The sequence below is a fragment of the Bubalus kerabau genome, chromosome 15 (assembly GCF_029407905.1).
Source record: "Bubalus kerabau isolate K-KA32 ecotype Philippines breed swamp buffalo chromosome 15, PCC_UOA_SB_1v2, whole genome shotgun sequence".
Taxonomy (NCBI): domain Eukaryota; kingdom Metazoa; phylum Chordata; class Mammalia; order Artiodactyla; family Bovidae; genus Bubalus; species Bubalus kerabau.
The window spans coordinates 15,441,199-15,459,402 of record NC_073638.1 but is presented as its reverse complement, the minus strand read 5'-3'; the positions used below and the strand labels follow the sequence as shown (position 1 = coordinate 15,459,402).

The window sequence follows — 18,204 nt, the reverse complement described above, 5'->3', positions numbered from 1 at the left end:
TAAATGTCCTTGTTTTGCTTCCACCTTTTCTCTGTAAAAGTCTCTACCCTGCTGTTGTTGGAGCACTCCTAACCACTGCTGGTTTGGTGCTGCCCAACTCAAATCAATAAAATGTTCAAATAAACCCTTCTAATGTTTAATATGCCTCAGTTTATCTTTTAACAGCCGGGAGTTGACAGGCCCTTGGCATGTGGTCCAGGAACAGTGGGGAACCCTGGGAGCCAGGCTGGAGGGGAGCTGCAGACTGAGGGGACCTTGGGCACAAAGATGAGGAGGCATGTTTGGGGTGTCTGGGGATTTTGTGGCTGTGCCAGATATTCAAAACAGGGAAGACAGAGGGTAAGACTGAAGAGGTACAATAAATCCCCTACATATGAATGAGTTCCTCATCAAGAACACCCATGTAAGTCCGGTTTGTTCATAAGGCCAACGAAGTTAGGGGCTTCCCAGATGGCATGGTAAAGAATCCGCATGCCAATGCAGAAGATGCAAGAGATGCCATGGGAAAATGTCCTGGAGTAGGAAACGGCAACCCACTCCTCTGTTCTTGCCTGAACACACACACACAAACCCTGGCAAAGTCAGCCTAGGTACTCATCTAACTCAGCTATGTAGTACTGCATTGTAACAGGTTTATAATTCTTTTCACATGAATAATAGATTTAAAAAAAAAAAACGTTTTTAATCCTATAGTACAGGACCTTGAAAAGTACAGTAGCACAGCACAACAGCTGGCATCCAGGGGCTGGTATAGAGTGAACAATCAAGAAGAGTTACAGCCTGGAGGAGGGAGGAGGGGTGGGAGGTGGATCTTCAGCAAAAGGAGACGGAGGAAAAGCTATAGTTTCACTCATGCCTGATGTTGATACCACAGCTGGAGTCAATTCTATCTACCCTCTTAAATAAAGGATCCAGTGATGTCTGGGCGGTGGCTCCTTTATTTCTCATCATAGATGACACGGTAGCACTGGACTGCATTCTGGATGGCTGCTGCAACCTCCATGTACAGCTCTACATTCCGGTCCTGTGTCTCCAAAGCTAACCGTGCCTTCTCAAACAGAACTGACTTCCGTGACTGAACCTGTGAGCGCGTGTTCACGTCTCCGAAAGTCTGCAACTTGGATTTGCAGGTAAGGGACTTACTGCAAGGGACCTATATTCAACATCCTGCGATGAAGCGCAATGGAAAAGAATATGAAAGAGACTGGATATATACATACATCTAAATCACTGTGCTGTACAGCAGAAATGGACACAACATTGTAAATCAACTATAACGCAATTAGGAAAATGACTGAAGAGGTAAGCACAGGGCTTGGGGCACGGAGCATGCGCCTTCACGGTCAGCGAGTTACCCTCCACGCCACGTGCATGTGCTGGGTTTGCACATCCGTGAAATGAACATGCAGAAGGTGCCTCGGGAGAAAGCAGTGGCTATAACTGTGACTTGTGTTCTAAATCCAGCCCCTCCACTTCAGAGCTGTGGGATCGTTCTCAAATGACACTCAACCCTCCGTCTCCTCATTTCTCAAATGGAAACTGGCATATCTCCCGTATACGGCCTTTGTGTATAACATATGACATAAGATAAAGGGAGCATGGTGGAATGATACAGGGGAAGATCATTGGCAATGAGAGTCCCTCTCTCCCCTCTCCCACGCCCCCTCCCCGCAGGCCAGCACTCCTCACACAGACCCTCCAGCTTCCTCCCCACACTCAGGCTAGGATGGAGGGGCAGAGGAAAGCCCCTGCCCCCGCAGGAGGAAGTGGAAAGTCAGTGTGGGAAACAGCCCCCAGAGTAGCAAGGGTCTCCCGATCCGAGGATGAGAAACTGGTGGCAGAGCAGATCTGGGCCTGCTTCCTGACCCCCAGCCCCACACCCCATGGGACCTCTGGTTTCTCTTCTCTATTTCTGGGAACTGCGCCTGCAAATATTTCTCTCTGGAATCATCTGCACTTTCAAAACCTCTGAATTCAAATGTTCTAAACTACCGTGAACTAAGAACCGCTGGCTCCTTTAAAGGTCACCTTAAAATCTTTACAAGCAAAGGAATTCGGTGTTCCTCAGAACGCTGTGTCCCTAATAATAATACTCCTGGGCACTTGTCTCTCTTTCGAAATGCTTTCCCTGACCTCATCTCTTCTGATGCTCTCAAAACATCACCAAGTAGCCAGGCAGGGCAGGTATTACCAGCCCCAGTTTGCAGATAAAGAAACAGAAGCTCAGAGAGTTTGCATTTCATACAGCTCCTCAGTAACAGAAATAAAATCATCCCAGGGTTCTTTCTTCTATATAGGAAGCCTTGTGGGTCAGCACAGCCATGTGGCTTTGGGGGACAAACAACCTCTGGGCAGCTACCTTGCAAAAAGATCCCAAACTTGGGATGCAGACAGCACAGGGAGGTGCATATCAGACTCTACCATCTGTGTGAGCCCAGATGAGATGCTGTCTAGGGCTCAGTTTTTCTCTTTACCAAACAGGAACAAGGCCCTGTGCCGAGATGATGGCATTTTGTAAAAGTCAAACAAGATGATGCCAAGGAGAGATGCTTTCAGAAATGGCACACCAGCTGTATAGAGGGTTGGGGATGGTTTGAATTGTTGGGCATGCCATTGCTATTAGGAACAGCTGCTTTGCTGGCTGGATTCCCAGGTGGTGCTAGTGGTAAAGAACCCACCTGCCAATGCAGGAGATGTAAGAGGCTCAGGTTTGCTCCCTGGGTCGGGAAAATCCCATGGACAGAGGAACCTCACGGGCTGCAGTCCATAGCGTCACAAAGTGTTGGACACGACTGAAGTGACTACGCGTATAAGCTCACTTTGCTGACTAGTTGGAGGACTGAGCAGAGAGCCTGTTTCATGGCCTGGCATGTATTAGGTATTCAATAAGTAGAACTATTTTTATTATGTGCTGTGAATCAGTAATTCCCCATTTGGTCCCCAGTTTTATATCCCCCAGGATGATCATGTATCCCTAACATCAGATGGAGGTAGCAGAGATCTGGAGGGAAAAAAAAAAATGGCATTTTAACAGGTCGGTGGAATGATGATCCACACCCCCTGGCCTTATAGAGACCAGCTGACCTGAGACCAAGTCCATGGAGCTCAAAGGGACTTCTAGTCTCAAAATTCATACCATGAAATAACAATACCATTCAGTTCCTGGGGGTTTGTGGAAAATCTCTGTCTTCACTGCTTCCTCTTCCTCCCTGCCTGCAGGCCTTAGTGTAACTCAGTGAACAGGGACAGCAGAAATGTCTGAATCACAAATCCATACTTCTGGCATGCATGGCTTTTATTTGCAGAGGCTTTGCAATTCTGGGCTTAAATGAGGCTTTGGGAACTCTCTGGAATTTTCCCTATTCATGCCCCAATTAGCAGGGATAATTGAGGGTTGTTGCTGTGTGCTCCTCATAGCCAAGCTGGGACCATCTGTAAACAAGAACCGGGGAAGTGATTTGGGGGTGGTCACGGGCCTGTTATATGACATTGGTGTTCCAGGGTTGGAGAACATTCATGCAACACATTTTTATTGGGCCCTACTTTGAACTCAGAACTAAGCTGGGTTCTGGGAATACATCAATAAAAATAGGGTGCCTGACCTTAAGAAATTAGAGAATGCTAATAATTGGCCAGGCAAGTGCAATTCAGTGGGATAGGAGCTCTAGAAACAAGAGAAAGAGGTTTTTAAAACAATTCTGGGATGTTTGTCAGGAAAGGCTCAAGTGAAGAGTGAGAAAGAAGAAGCTAAAGATAGGTCCCAGCAGCACCACTATAACCTGTCTGACCCTGGGATCTCTCCATCTCTGTGAACTCCCATTTCTTCACATAAAGGTGCAAAGGAATGGTTGCATTTTGCTGTCTCTGAAATAACATAACACAAAAATTTTATGAAATTTTTAATTTAAACTTTTCAAAATATGAGTTACATGCCCAAGTAAAGCCAGAGTTATTGGTAAAGAATCTGCTTCCTGTGCAGGAGACCTGGGTTCGATTCCTGAATTGGGACGATCCCCTGGAGAAGGAAATGGCAAGCTACTCCAATATTCTTGCGTGGAAAATCCCATGGACAGAGGAGCCTGGTAGGATACAGTCCACAGGGTCGCAAGAGTTAGACACAGCTTAGCGACTAAACCACCACCAACCACCATCGAAATCTAAAAAAAGAAAAAAAATCCCCCAAAATGTGTTTTCAAAAACCAAAAAGATTGGGGGCAGGGATAAATTAGGAGTTTGGGATTAACATATACACACTGTGTGTGTGTTAGTTGCTTAGTCGTGTCCGACTCTTTGCAACCCCATAGACTGTAGTTCACCAGGCCCCTCTGTCCATGGGATTCTTCAGGCAAGAACACTGGAGTGGGTTGCCATTTCCTTCTGCAAAAGGAACTATAGAAAGAAAGAAAGTGAAGTCGCTCATTCGTGTCCAACTCTTTGCGACCCCATGGACTACAGCCTACCAGGCTCCTCCATCCATGGAATTTTCCAGGCAAGAGCACTGGAGTGGATTGCCATTGCCTTCTCCAATATACACACTACTATGTATAAAACAGATGAACAACAAGGACCTACTATATGGCATGGAGAACTAGACTCAATATCTTATAATAACTTATAAGGGAAAACAATTTGAAAAAGACTATATATGTATATTCTTTTTTCCCATATATATATAAGAATATATATTCCTTTTCCCATGTGGTAGAATATTGTTGCTATTATTCCAGTCGCTCAGTCATGTCTGACTCTTTGTGACCCCATGGGCTGCAGCACACCAGGCTTCCCTGTCCTTCACCAACTCCTGGAGCTTGCTCAAACTCATGTCCATTGAGTCAGTGAACCATTTAGTCCTCTGTCATCCCCTTCTCCTCCCGCCTTCAATCTTTCCCAGCATCAGGGTCTTTTCAAATGAGTCAGTTCTTCGCATCATGTGGCCAAAGTATTGGAGTTTCAGCCTCAGCATCAGTCCTTCCAATGAATATTCAGGACTGATGTCCTTTAGCATGGACTGGTTGGATCTCCTTGCAGTCCAAGGGACTCTCAAGAGCCTTCTCCAACACCACAGTTCAAAAGCATCAATTCTTTGGCACTCAGCTTTCTTTACAGTCCAACTCTCACATCCACCCATGACTACTGGAAAAACCATAGCTTTGACTAGATAGACCTTTGTTGGCAAAGTAATGTCTCTGCCTTTTAATATGCTGACTAGGTTGGCCATAACTTTTCTTCCAAGGAGCAAGCATCTTTTAATTTCATGGCTGCAATCACCATCTGCAGTGATTTTGGAGCCCAGAAAAATAAAGTCAGCCACTGTTCCCACTGTTTCCCCATCTATTTGCCATGAAGTGATGGGACCAGATGCCATGATCTTAGTTTTCTGAATGTTGAGCTCTAAGCCAAGTTTTTCACTCTCCTCTTTCACTTTCATCAAGTCTTTAGTTCCTCTTCACTTTCTGCCATAAGGGTGGTGTCATCTGCATATCTGAGGTTATTAATATTTCTCCCAGCAATCTTGATTCCAGCTTGTGCTTCCTCCAGCCCAGCATTTCTCATGATGTACTCTGCATATAAGTTAAATAAGCAGATGACAATATACAGCCTTGACATACTCCTTTCCCGATTTGGAACCAGTCCATGTCCATGTCCAGTTCTAACTGTTGCTTCTTGACCTGCACATAGATTTCTCAGGAGGCAGGTGAGGTGGTCTGGTATTCCCATGTCTTTAAGATCTTTACCACCTTTAAGATCTCTTTACCATCTGAGCCATAAATATAGAATCATCAAAGTGATTCAGTTATATGTTATATATATATATATATATATATATATACGCATCTGCAACTAGCACAATATTATAAATCAACTACCAAAAAAAAAGGTTATTTTGTTGAAGCAAATCAGGGAAGCAAAACAAACAATCCCCCCCTTTATAATACAAACGAGAAAAAATCCAGTGGTATATTTAAGGGACAAGAGAAAATAGAACATGTAAGCAAGTAAGGAGGATAAAACCAAAGGGCAGAGTGATCAGTAGGAAGCTACAAACTGAAAAGTGTTTGCTAGATTTGACCATCAGATCAATGGAAATACTTTAGAGAAATGTCACTGGGTGGTGAGAGAGAAACCCAGACCTCAGGGATTGTAAATGGAGTGTGATGTAAACATCAACCACTCTTTCAAGAAATCTAGCTGGAAATATGACAAAATCTTGAATCTGGGTGACTAGGGTCCACAGGTGAACTCTGTACTATTCTCTACTTGTCTGAAAAGATTCATACTACAACTTGTACCAGCTGAAGAAAAAAAGAGCAAGAGAGCAGTGGGTAGGTTGAATATAAGACTGGCAGAGGATTTGTTTGTTTTAATGAGAGGGCTTGAACATATTTAAATCCTGGTAAAAAGATAGGGATGGAAATTGAAAGGGTGAGAAGGATGATTAAAGGAGAAGAAAGGAGGAGTGGAATAAAACACAAAGTGAAGGAATTGTCTTAATGAGCAGAAGTACATTTTTGAGAAGAATGAGGACCATAAAAATTGTGGTGATCCCTCTTGATTGACTTTACTTTGTCAGGTAAAGGCAAAATCTTGCAGTAGGAATCACGGCCGGAGGAAAGTTCTAGAACAGCTATAGAAAGAAATAAGAAAGGCAGAGGAAGTGCAGGTTGCAAAGACGTTCCTCCAAAGCTCTCACAGCCCTGCACCCAGCCCTAAGTTCTGCCTAGCCCAGAATAAGGGATGACCTAGTTTATTTGCCCCAATGTCTCGGGTGTAATGGCTGTGGATTGGGACTGGGCTGCTGACTAGGGACCTGCAAAAGGCTTGAGCGCTGAGTGCTCAGTCATTCAGTCATGTCTGACTCTTTGTGGGCCCATGGACTGTAGCCTGCCAGAATCTTCTATCCATGGGATTTTCCAGGCAAGAATATTGGAGCAGGTTGCCAATTTCTTCTCCAGGTGATCTTCCTGAGCCAGGGGTCAAACCCATGTCTCTTGTCTTTTGCACTGGCAGGTGAATTCTTTACCACCAGAGCCACTGACCTTGTATTCACCAGCAATGACTTCAGTCTGCAGATGAGTATGATGGCTTTTTGCCATGCTCTGAAGTTTGAGAAGAAGACAGGAGAAATCAGGTGGGCTGAAATCAGCTAGCACTGCAATTGTGCCGGGTGAGTGCAAAAATAATGTCAACGAGATAAAAGTGTTGGGAGTGTAACAAGAAATTTAGTGATGGTCCACGGGATCAGTGCAGAGGGGAGGATGTGAAGACGGGCTGACAGATGAGCAGTGAGGAGAATAAAGGAATAGTGGACAGGGAGATCTGATAAGGTCCAAGAACAGATCCCTGGGTTGTAAAGATCCTGGGGAGAAGGAAATGGCAACCCAACCCAGTATTCTTACCTGGATACTCCCATGGACAGAGAAGTAGCAGGCTACAGTCCATGGTGTTGCAAAGAGACATGACTGAGCGACTCACAGTTTCACTTTCAAGATGTATACAAGAAAGGGAAAGTTCAGGGAGGATGGAGGTTGGGATGAGAACTCACTGTGTGGTTTTAACAGCTAGGGGCTGTCACGTTTCTTTTATAGAAGAGTTCCAGGTACTGACCAGGTCTAGGTGCAGCCACAGGAAAAGGACTAAGGTAGGGTAGAGCTCAACGGTGATGAGGCAGAGACATGAGCTGGAGGTTGGGTGGCCTCCCCACTGTGTCATGGGGCTTCTCTGGTGATGGCAGGTTGAGAGCGATGAAGACCCAGGATCAGTGGTGAAGTCCTCTAGGAGTGTGTGTGTATGTGTATGTATGTGTTTCTGAAGACCATACTATGTCACTTGATGTCAATTGGTATTTCAGAAAACTGAAAAATAGGAAAAGCTCTTTGGAGCACTCTGCCATTTTTTATGCAGGCTTGGTTTTGACTACAGTCCTGTATCTATGACCTTTATGCAGGGGTTAGAACTCAGATGTATGTTTTGGGGGGTCAACCTTTAACCGGCTATAGGAGGCTAAGTCAGGAAATCAAGCATGTGTGGATGGGGGAGGGGTGAGAGAACTTGATGTGAACCCCTGGAGGGGAGCCCACAAGTCAACAAGACAGGAAAGAGCCTCTAAAGAAACGCTTCTCCAGGCTCAAGAACTGCCCTCTGCCGAAGCTGGACACACTGCTTCGGGAATCACTGATGCCCTTTGTGCTGGGTCTGTTACCATCCAGGACACAGTAGGAGGACCCCAGAGGTCCCTTCCCATTCTGAGATTCTGTAAGAGATCCTTCCACATACTGGCACTTCTAAGGCTGATGACTGTTTTGAATAGATCGTGAAATCGGGTGAGTAAGGAACTGAGTGAAAGCTGGCAAATAACTGTCTAGAAACATAGTTCAGTTCAGTCGCTCAACCGTGTCTGACTCTTTGCGACCCCATGGACTGCAGCACGCCAGGCCTCCCTGTCCATCACCAACTCCCGGAGTTTACTCAAACTCATGCCCATTGAGTCGGTGATGCCATCCAACCATCTCATCCTCTGTCGTCCCCTTCTCCTCTCACCTTCAATCTTTCCCAGCATCAGGGTCTTTTCAAATAAGTCAGCTCTTCGCATCAGGTGGCCAAAGTATAGGAGTTTCAGCTTCAGCATCAGTCCTTCCAGTGAATATTCAGGACTGATCTCCTTTAGGATGGACTGGTTGGATCTCCTTGCTGTCCAAGGGACTCTCAAGAGTCTTCCCCAACACCACAGTTCAAAAGCATCAATTCTTTGGGGCTTATGTCTGCAAACATAAGAGGCCCAGTGTTTGCGGTGGCTAGCTTAGGGGAGGCGCCCGAATGCGGAAACTTGCTTCTAGGAAGGGTATGAGGGACAGTTGGGTCCTGGCGGCAGCCGGTACACTCAGGTGGGTTTCCTTCACTTGCCTGGCCCCGGGCAGGCTGCAGGTCTCCCAGCTGTATGAGAGACGGCTGGTAAAGCGCACAGTTCTCTCCCGCTGCTCCCTGGCACCAGCATTGGCACCTGGGGACCTGTTAGAAATACAGATCCTTAGAAATCTCAGATCCTCTCTGGACCTCCTGAGTCCGACACTTCTGGTATGGGGCGCAGAATCCCATGTGTCAACCGGACTTACAGCTTAAACTGAGGCCCACTACAGAGCGGCACATGGTTAAGAGCTTAGTCTTAGGTATCTTAGGTATACCTTCATGTGAATTTCAGCTCTTTTCCTGTGTGACTTTGGACAAGTTACTTAACCTCCCTGAGCTCCAGTTTTCTCATAGGTAAAATAACAATAGTTACTTTATAAGGGTTTCAGGGAACTGAAGAAGGTAGTATTTGTAAAGAACTTTGTATAGCAAATGCCAAAAATAACAATAGCTATTAGTCTTGGGCCAGTAGTGGCCAGCGGTCTTTTCCACACCCTGCACTTTTTGAATAATCGCTCTTCTATCTGTGGCTTCACCTACCAGGTGCCTGACTTTCAGCCCAGGGCTGTCAGCTGAGACTTCTTGGCCGACACAGAACCTTTCCATTCAATTCTGCCCCAAATCCAGCTCTACCGATAGTGTCCATAGAATGAAGAGCTATAGACTTGACTTCGCCCAATAAATTAGCTCCCATGAGGAGACTGATGCATATTCCCTGTGGAGCTGCAAGTCAGTGACTCCAGACCTGGGGACCAGCATGAGCGGAACAGGGCTTCCGTGATGGCTCAGCAGTAAAAAAAAAAAAAAAAACCTGCCTGAAATCCAGGACACTCAGGAGTTTCAGGTTAAATCTCTGGGTTGGGAAGATTCCCCTGGAGGAGGGCATGACAACCCAGTCCAGTATTCTTGCCTGGAAAATCCCATGGACAGGGGAGCCTGGCGGGCTATAGTCCATGGGTTCACAGAGAGTCAGACATGACTGAACTGACTGAGCACGAACCCATGAACACAACAGTGAGGCCAGACCAATCCCTGGGCGATACGACCAGTGACTGCCCGGGGAGTGGCCCTCACTTCCTGCTATGGACTTACTACTGTCTGTTTTTCACAACATGTTTTCTTTGAGGGATTCCCAAAGTGCTTGAAAAGTCTGTTTTGTTCATGACTCATGTGCACAAGGAGCCCCTGCACAGGTTTTTTTCTCTCATTTGATCATATTCTGACTGCTGTGTGAAATAGGCAGAACAGCGCATGTTGCTTTTTCATAGATGGGGAGGCTGTGTCCTTGGGGGTGAAGTGACTTGTCCAATCTAGGGTTGCACAGCGGGAGGTGTAATAGCAGAACCACAGCTCACTCTCCTGGGTCTTGGTCTAGTTCTTTTTCAAACAGAACACAGGGCTTCCTCAAGTGGACCCAGAAGTTCTCCAAACCAGGTGACCTGAGCTCTAGAAAGAGCATATTTGTGTCTGAATTTCCCTTTTTTCTACTGAAAATGGTCTTTCTTGCTGCTATTTTACCTAGTTCCCTCTGACCCGGGTCTCAGCGGGGAAGAGAAAGCCCCTTGGGACAAGAAAACAAGAAATTCCTTGCCTGCACCTCAAGTCTGGGTCACCATCTGCTCCCCTGACCCCAGGATCTTTGACTCCCTGGAGAGCTCAGCATGGATCAGTCCAGCTCCAGGAGATGGGGTAAAAATCTGCTACTTGTTTTGCAAGGAGCATCTGACACAAGGGACTGTCTCTGACAGTTTTTGCATGAACTCAATGTCTACTATGGATAAGAATTCTTATTTAATAAACTGAGCTTGTTATTGTTCAGTTGCTAAGTCATATCCAATTCTTTGTGAGCCCATGGACTGCAGCACACCAGGCTTCTCTGTCCTTCACTGTCTCCTGGAGTTTGCTCAAACTCATGTCCATTAAGTCGGTGATGCCATCCAACCATCTCATCCTCCGTTGCCCCCTTCTCCTCCTTCCCTCAATCTTTCCCAGCATCAGTTGTCTGTTCTCAACAGGTGGTCAAAGTATTGGAGCTTCAGCTTCAGCATCAGTCCTTCCAGTGAATAATCAGGGTTGATCTTGCAGTCCAAGGGACTCTCAAGAGTCTTCTCCAGCATCACAGTTGGAAAGCAACAATTCTTCAGCACTCAGCCTTCTTTATGGTCTATCTCTCACATCCATACATGACTCTGAAAAAAATCATACCTTTGACTATGGTTATGGGCTTGCATAAACCTTTTCTCTTTAAAGTAAATATGGTCATAACCTTTCTGGCCCACCCGCCTCTCTGCCTTGATGTGGGGATCTGGCCAGGTGTTGGGGTTGAAGTGCAGGATATGGCCTTTTGGTGACAGAGAAGGACATTTGTCTTTCCCTTGGAACAGCTGTTGGCTTCAAGCAACATGCCAAACCCACATTCAAGGTTATGAGCCTCCCTACAAACCACTGGCCAGCTCCACTGTGGGGAGCAAAGGCAGGAGTGGAAAGTTGCCAATTTCATGTGCAATCTCTTTGACCTCTTACTTCTCCCAAACACACATGCTATTTGCTCCTTGGCTCAAAAAGCCCCGAGAGAGCATGGCTCTGGGTGGTTCCACTGTGGGGGTATGGAGTGGGTTGCTGGTGAGGGGTGGACTGTGGGGACACTTGAGGTTGGGTGTAGGCCTGAATGCCACAGTGTGCCTAGCATGTGACAATCCTGGTTAGCAGGCGGTCCTGTGGCAGAGATGAGGGAGTCTGTACCCAGGCATCACCCCAGCTACAGCCTTGTTGCTGTAGCAACCAGCCAGTACATCTGCTAAGGGAGCCTGGTTTCACACAAGCCCTGGGGGAAGACAGCGTCAGAGCTGGGACCTGGTTCCAGCCTTCTCTGTTTTCTCCCATCTTTGTCCTTTTCTCATTCAGCTTGAGCTCTGCCTGCAATGCGTGAGACATGGGTTTGATCCCTGGGTCAGGAAGGTCCCCTGGAGAAGGGAATGGTACCCCACTCCAGTATTTTTGCCCAGAGAATTCCATGGATAGAGGAACCTGGTGGACTACAATCCATGGGGTCGCAAAGAGTCAGACAGGACTGAGCAACTAACACTTTTGCTTTTTGAGGACTGCAGAACAAGTTACCGTAGTCTGGTGGTTTAAACAAAAATGCATTTCCTCACAGTTTTAGAGGCTGGGAAAAGGAAGATCAAGGTGCTGGCTGACTTAGTTCCTAGTGAGGAGCCCGCTCCCGGCTTGTAGAGGCTTCTCGCTGTGTCCTCACATGGCCTTTCCTTGGTGCTTGCCATTGGGAAGACTGAGAAATTCAATTCAATTTGGTAGGATACAAAGAGTCAGTCCATAATAGTCCTTGACTGCCCTGCTCCTTCCTGGGTGAGGAGACTTGTCTTCTTTCATCCAAATTTTACAATTACTTGGACTGTACTGAGAACATTTTAATTAATATTAAAAATGCCAGCTTTAAAAACAAAACCCCATTGTGGACATTAATTCATTTTGAATGCAAAGCAAAGCCCCCATAATATATATCCAGATAAAAGAGAAAGCATTTCGTCTCAGCTCAGGCAAGCATCCATCCCACGAATGGAAACTGTCTCTTCTGGGATAGGAAGAAAAAAAGGCAAAGAGCCCACTTGGTCAAATTAATTAATAGCATCTGATTTTCACCAATCTTCCTTCTTAAGAGCCTGGGCAGTGAGAAGGAGCTTCAAATTAGCCACAACAAAAAGCAACTGGGCAGAAAACTCAAGTCACCAGCAAATCTTTAGGAAAAAGGATTCGCTCTTCTGAGTCTGGGGGCCAGTGAAACTGACTTCAGTCCCATGGTGTTAGCAGTGATGTTTACCACCAACGGGATGCTGCGCTTTCCTGGGCTCTGGATCTGTGCCTTCCCTGTCTCACCAGCTGCTCTCTCAGAGCAGGAAGGAGGGAAACCAGAGGCTCCCCGTGGATGTGAAGGCTGCCCCCCACCCCCAGCAAGTGTGATGTCCCGCTGCCCCGCCACCCTGAGCCCAGGCCACTGCACTGACCTCCACCGTCAGCTGGGCTTGGAGATGACTGAGGCAGTCATTCCGTGGGGATTTTACAAGTGTCTGTTATGCAGTAGGGTGGGGCTGGCTTTCACTGAATGCACAGAGCCTGTCCTCAAGGGTTCTCAGACTAAAGCAATAAGTCCACAAGCAATTTAATACAGCAGAAATACATGCAGCAGGAATGGAAGGTAGGGGAGGGCAATCAGGAGGACTTCCAGGAAGAGGAAATACCTGATTGGAATCTTCAGGGAGGGAAAGGCTTTCCAAAAAGAGCAAAAGTGGAAGGGTAAATAACATCATGGTGTGTAACTGTGATGCATCTCATCACTGCAACAAAATGTCTTGGTGAGAGGGACTGAACTCTCTGAGGATCAAGAATCATGGCCAGTTTTCTAAACTTTGTGTGTGGGTGTGTGTGTGTGCTTCATTGCTCAGTCATGTCTGACTCTTTGTGACCCCGTGGACTGTAGCCCACCAGGATCCTCTGTCCATGGGGATTCTGCAGGCAAGAATACTGGAGTGGGTTGCGATGCCTTCCTCCAGGGGATCTTCCCAACTCAGGGGTCAAACCCAGGTCTCCTGTATTGCAGATGGAGTCTTTACCATCTGAGCCACTAGGGAAGCCCAATATGAGGTTCCACCGAAATACCCTCCCACTGGAAGGCTTTCTGGAGAAACTCTCCCAGCTGACCCAGCACCTATGGTTATTCTGGAGTCTGTGTCCTGGTCAGCTCCTGCCTCCTGGGGGAGACTGACCCTTGGTTTCTGTCTTCCCGTTCCCATCACCGGCCTGGGCCTCGCAGTCAGGTGGGCTGGCCTGGTATCCGACCCCCCACACGGCTTCCACGTAGGACCAGGCCTCCAGGGCCCTGTGCGCTGGCGCCCCCTGCAGGCGGTTTAGCAGCAGTCCGCCCCTGTCAACACTCTCCCACGCGCTCCTGACAAGTTTAGTGGCTTCCCCTGAGCTCAGCCCTAAGGCATGACCAAGCGCCCTGTTCATAGCTTTAGAGAACCACAGCTACAAGGAAGCTGAATGTGTGGTTTCTGCAAGTAGCTCAAGGGATACCACAGGGACGGAGGCAGAGGCCCTGGGCAGCCCGTCCCCTCGGCCCGAACTGCTCGGTCTGCCCTCTTGAACACAAATCCACATGCTGTTTCGTTGGAAAATCAGGATTGCTGTGGAGTCGGAGGGACTTTACAAGTCTCGCTGAAGTGAGCCCGCAGAGTGGCCACGTCCAAGCTGAGGGCTCCTCAAAAGCTTTACGGTCCGCTCCAGCCCGGCCCCTCCAGGCCTTCCCTTCCTCCTGCAGCCCTCAGCCCCTGCACTCCTCATGGTCCCCCAGGGCTTTACTTCGGGATCACCAGATAACCTCATGGCCTCACTTTCCACGCCCCTCCTCGCCGTTTCCGTGGCGCTCTTTAATACCTCGTTACCTGTGGTCTGGATCAGCCGTTCCCAAGCTTGAACAAGCATCAGAGTCACCTGAGGCCTTGCTCAAATACAGACTGCGGAGTCCACTCCTAGAGTTGCCGATTCCCAAGGTCTGAATCATAGAAGGGCATGAATCCTAAGGGACATCAGCTTAAGGATATCAAAATGGAAAAAGACTCCCTAGAGCTGATCATACTAAGTGAAGTAAGTCCGAGAGTAGAAGACAAATACCATATAATATCACTTGCATGTAGAATTTAAAATGTGGCACAAATGACTATACCTACGAAGCACTTGTAGACAGAGAAAAGATGTGGTTGCCAAGGGAGTAGGGGGTGGGGCTGGGGAGGGATGGAGTAGGAGCTTGGGATTAGCAGATGCAGACGATTATACATAGGATGGATAAACAACACGGCCCTACTATGTAGCACAGGGAACTATATTCAATATCCTGTGATAAACCATAATGGAAAAGAATATAAAAAAAGAATGTGTGTGTATATATATATATATATGTACAGCTGAAGCACTTTGCTGTACAAAAATTAATACAACCTTGTAAATCAACTGTCCTTCATTTTTTTTAATTCTAAAAAAAAAAAGATTACAGAGAGAAAGCATTTTTCTAAAAAGTGTATTCCTCGGGTAGATTTGCTAAAGCACTTCCATATGTATAAATAAAAACTCAGTTACTGAGGCAGACTAAGAAATCACTCCAACTTAGTGACAGAAAGCAACTGTGCTCACAGAATCTGAGGGTCAGGAATTTAAACAAGGCACAGCAGGAACGGCTGGTCGTTGCTCCTTGATGGCCTCAGCGGGATGACTCCAGGCTCAGGGCTTCAGTCATTTGAAGGTTTGTTCTCCTGCTTGTTGGGTGGTTGATGCCTGTTCACTTCTGGAAATGAGATCTCTGCTAGGTTGGTCTGGGCTTTTACTCACAGCCTGAGGGCTTGGTTCCGAGGAGAGAACCTGGGAGACAGGAGAGACCCACGTGGAAACCATATTGCTTTGCATGATTCAGTCGTGGAAGTCATATGTCCAAGTGTCTGCTGTGGAGCCAGCTACAAAGACCAGCCTGGGTTCCGGGTTCACTTAATACAACTGGCAATATCCTGGACACTCTGTGGGACTGGAAATATGACTTTGGTAATTTTTGGAAAACACAATCTGTCACAATGAACAGAAGAAGTAGACTCTACACAAAAACTCATCTATAAACATAATTTAATTCTCTCTCAGACATGCCCCAGCTGCTATAGACCATATATTCCAGTTTATTTAGACTGCACAGGAATCAAGTCTACAGATTATCTTGAAAAATCAAGATATTTTCAAGATATTATCTTGAAAAATTTCAGCAATATGAGCTGAAATTCTCATATGTCAACATTTGCCAGAAGAGTATCATCTGTTCCTTTTTATTTATTTATTTATTTATTTTTGGCTGTTCTGGGTCTCAGTTTGCAGCCGGTGGGATATTTGATCTTCTTTGCGGCACATGGGATCTTTGGCATGTGGGATCTAATTCCCTGAGCAGGGATGGAACCTGGGTCCCCTGCATTGGGAGCATGGTGTCTTGAAGCCCTCAGCTTCTCTTTTTTAAACCTACCATGTAGTCCCCACTTTCCCTGTTCACCATTGACCCTGTCACTTGGGTGTTTCCCATGCATTTTAGCTTATGTCATTATGTGCCCATTTCTCACAGATGTTGAGTTTATGATCCTCAGTGTAGAGGATGTGGCTGCCCCTAGCCGAACCACGTATGGAAACTACCAGAAGAAATCAGATCTAAAGCAGAGCTAAGATGCTATGAATATAGGTGAAATCATACCATTCAATACCTGCTTGACATGGTTACCATGTCTACTTGTGTTTGTCCTAAATTTGCCTCCCCAAGAGCTTGTAATAAAAACATTTGTTCTTAGCTCTCATTGTCTCCGATTTTAATAAAGATCTAAAGAAGGGTGTGGGCCTGGGATGGACAAATGGGTTTCAAGACCTCTGTGTCAGAGCTAAAGGAAACTCATTGGAAAAAAGTGAACGTGAAAATCACTTGGTCATGTCCAACTCTTTGCAACCCCGTGGACTGTAGCCTGCCAGGCTCCTCTGTTCTTGGGATTTTCCAGGCAAGAATATTGGAGTGGGTTGCCATGCCCTTCTCCAGGGGATCTTCCTGATCCAGGGATTGAACCTAGGTCTCCCACATTGTGGGCAGATTCTTTATCATCTGAGCCACCAGGGAAGTCCCAAAGGAAACTCATTAGAGTAACCTATCTTAAGTTGTTCTTACCCTGGGATCAGGGATTAGGGAGTCTGTGAACCCCTGAAATTATAATACATGATTATATGTGCATGTGGAAGAAGATCACATATTTAAATAGGTTTTTCACTGAGTTCCTAACCCTAAAAGGTGAAGAATCTCTGCAATGTCTGAAGACAGAAGATCAGGGCAGGGGCAAAGGACTTCACAGACACTTGAGGCTGAGAGTGAGGCTCAGGGAGAGAAAGCAGAGGGAAAATTGGCCCAGAAGTCAGAGCAAACTTGCCTGAAACTGCTCTCATCAAGGTCACCAATAACTTCTGTGTTGCTAAATCCAACGCTCAGTTCTCAGTACTCCCCTAACTTGACGTATCAGCCAGCTGGCCTGACTGATCATTCCTTTCACTTGAAATGCTTCCTTTAGTGATTTTCAGGACAAATTCTCCTAGATGGTTCCTGCCTCATTGGACTGCTCCTTCTTAAGCCTCCGCTGCTGAGTTCTCATCTTCTTCCTGACTTCTAACCTTTGGAAGTTTCTAGAGCTCTTCTTCTATTCTCTATAAACATTTACTTCCTTGGTGACAGTATTCAGTCCCACAGATTTAAATAACACCTACATTGTAAAGGTTCTCACATTTCTCTATATATATATACCTCTAAGCCCAACAGTGCTTCAGAATTCCACATTCAGATACAAACCTGTCTACCCTACAACTCCCCTTGGATGACTTAAAAGGGATCTCGGACTTTCCAAAACTGAACTTTCCTTTCCCCTGCCCTCCCGTTTCCCCATCAACTCCTCCCCTAGGCTCCCCATCTCAATGAAAGGGAGTTCCGGGCAAGAGTTGCCAGAAACCCAGAACCTTCTCTTGCCTCATGTGACACCACATGCTTCCCTGCATTTCTGCTGCTTTATTTTTTGTTTCTTTTGTTAACTTTTCATTTTATATTGAAGTATAGTTGATTTACAATGTTGTGCTCGTTTCAGGGGTACCACAGAGTGATTCACTTACACATACACACGGATCTATTCTTTTTCAAATTCTTCTCCCAATTACAGAATATTGAGCAGACTTCCCTGTGCTGTCTTTGTTGTTTATCCATTTTAAATCAGAAGACATACAGATGACAGAGTAGCATATGAAAAGATGTTCAACTAATTATTAGAGAACTGCGAATCACAACTACAGAGAGATATTGCCTCACTGGGGAGAAGGGAACCTTCTGTTGGTGGGAATGTAAATTGGTATAGTCATTACAGAGACTTTATGGAGGTTCCTTAGGAAACCAAAAATAGAGCTACCACATGACCTTGCAACCCCACTCCTGGGCATATACCTGGAGGGAAACAGAGTCCGAAAGGATTCATGCACCCAAGTGTTCGCTGCAGCACTGTTTACAAAAGCCAAGACACGGGGGCAATCTAAATGTCCATCTACAGAAGAATGTGGTCCATGTATATATATATATATATATATATATATATATATATATACACACATATAATAAATATATATGATGGAATATTACCCAACCATTAAAAAAGAATGAAGTAATGCCATTTGCAGCAACATGGATGG

General features: G+C 46.1%; 1 long non-coding RNA gene across 2 annotated transcripts; it reads left to right on the top strand.

Annotated features, from left to right (window-relative positions):
* Positions 1-809: 809 nt before the first annotated feature.
* Positions 810-11,087, top strand: LOC129628088 (uncharacterized). 2 transcript variants are annotated; one of them, XR_008702719.1, is made up of 3 exons: positions 810-1,130; positions 7,009-7,165; positions 10,427-11,087. It is a non-coding gene; the product is annotated as an uncharacterized LOC129628088 (long non-coding RNA). The 2 variants fall into 2 exon arrangements; XR_008702720.1 differs by lacking the exon at positions 810-1,130 and adding an exon at positions 2,738-2,878.
* Positions 11,088-18,204: the final 7,117 nt, after the last annotated feature.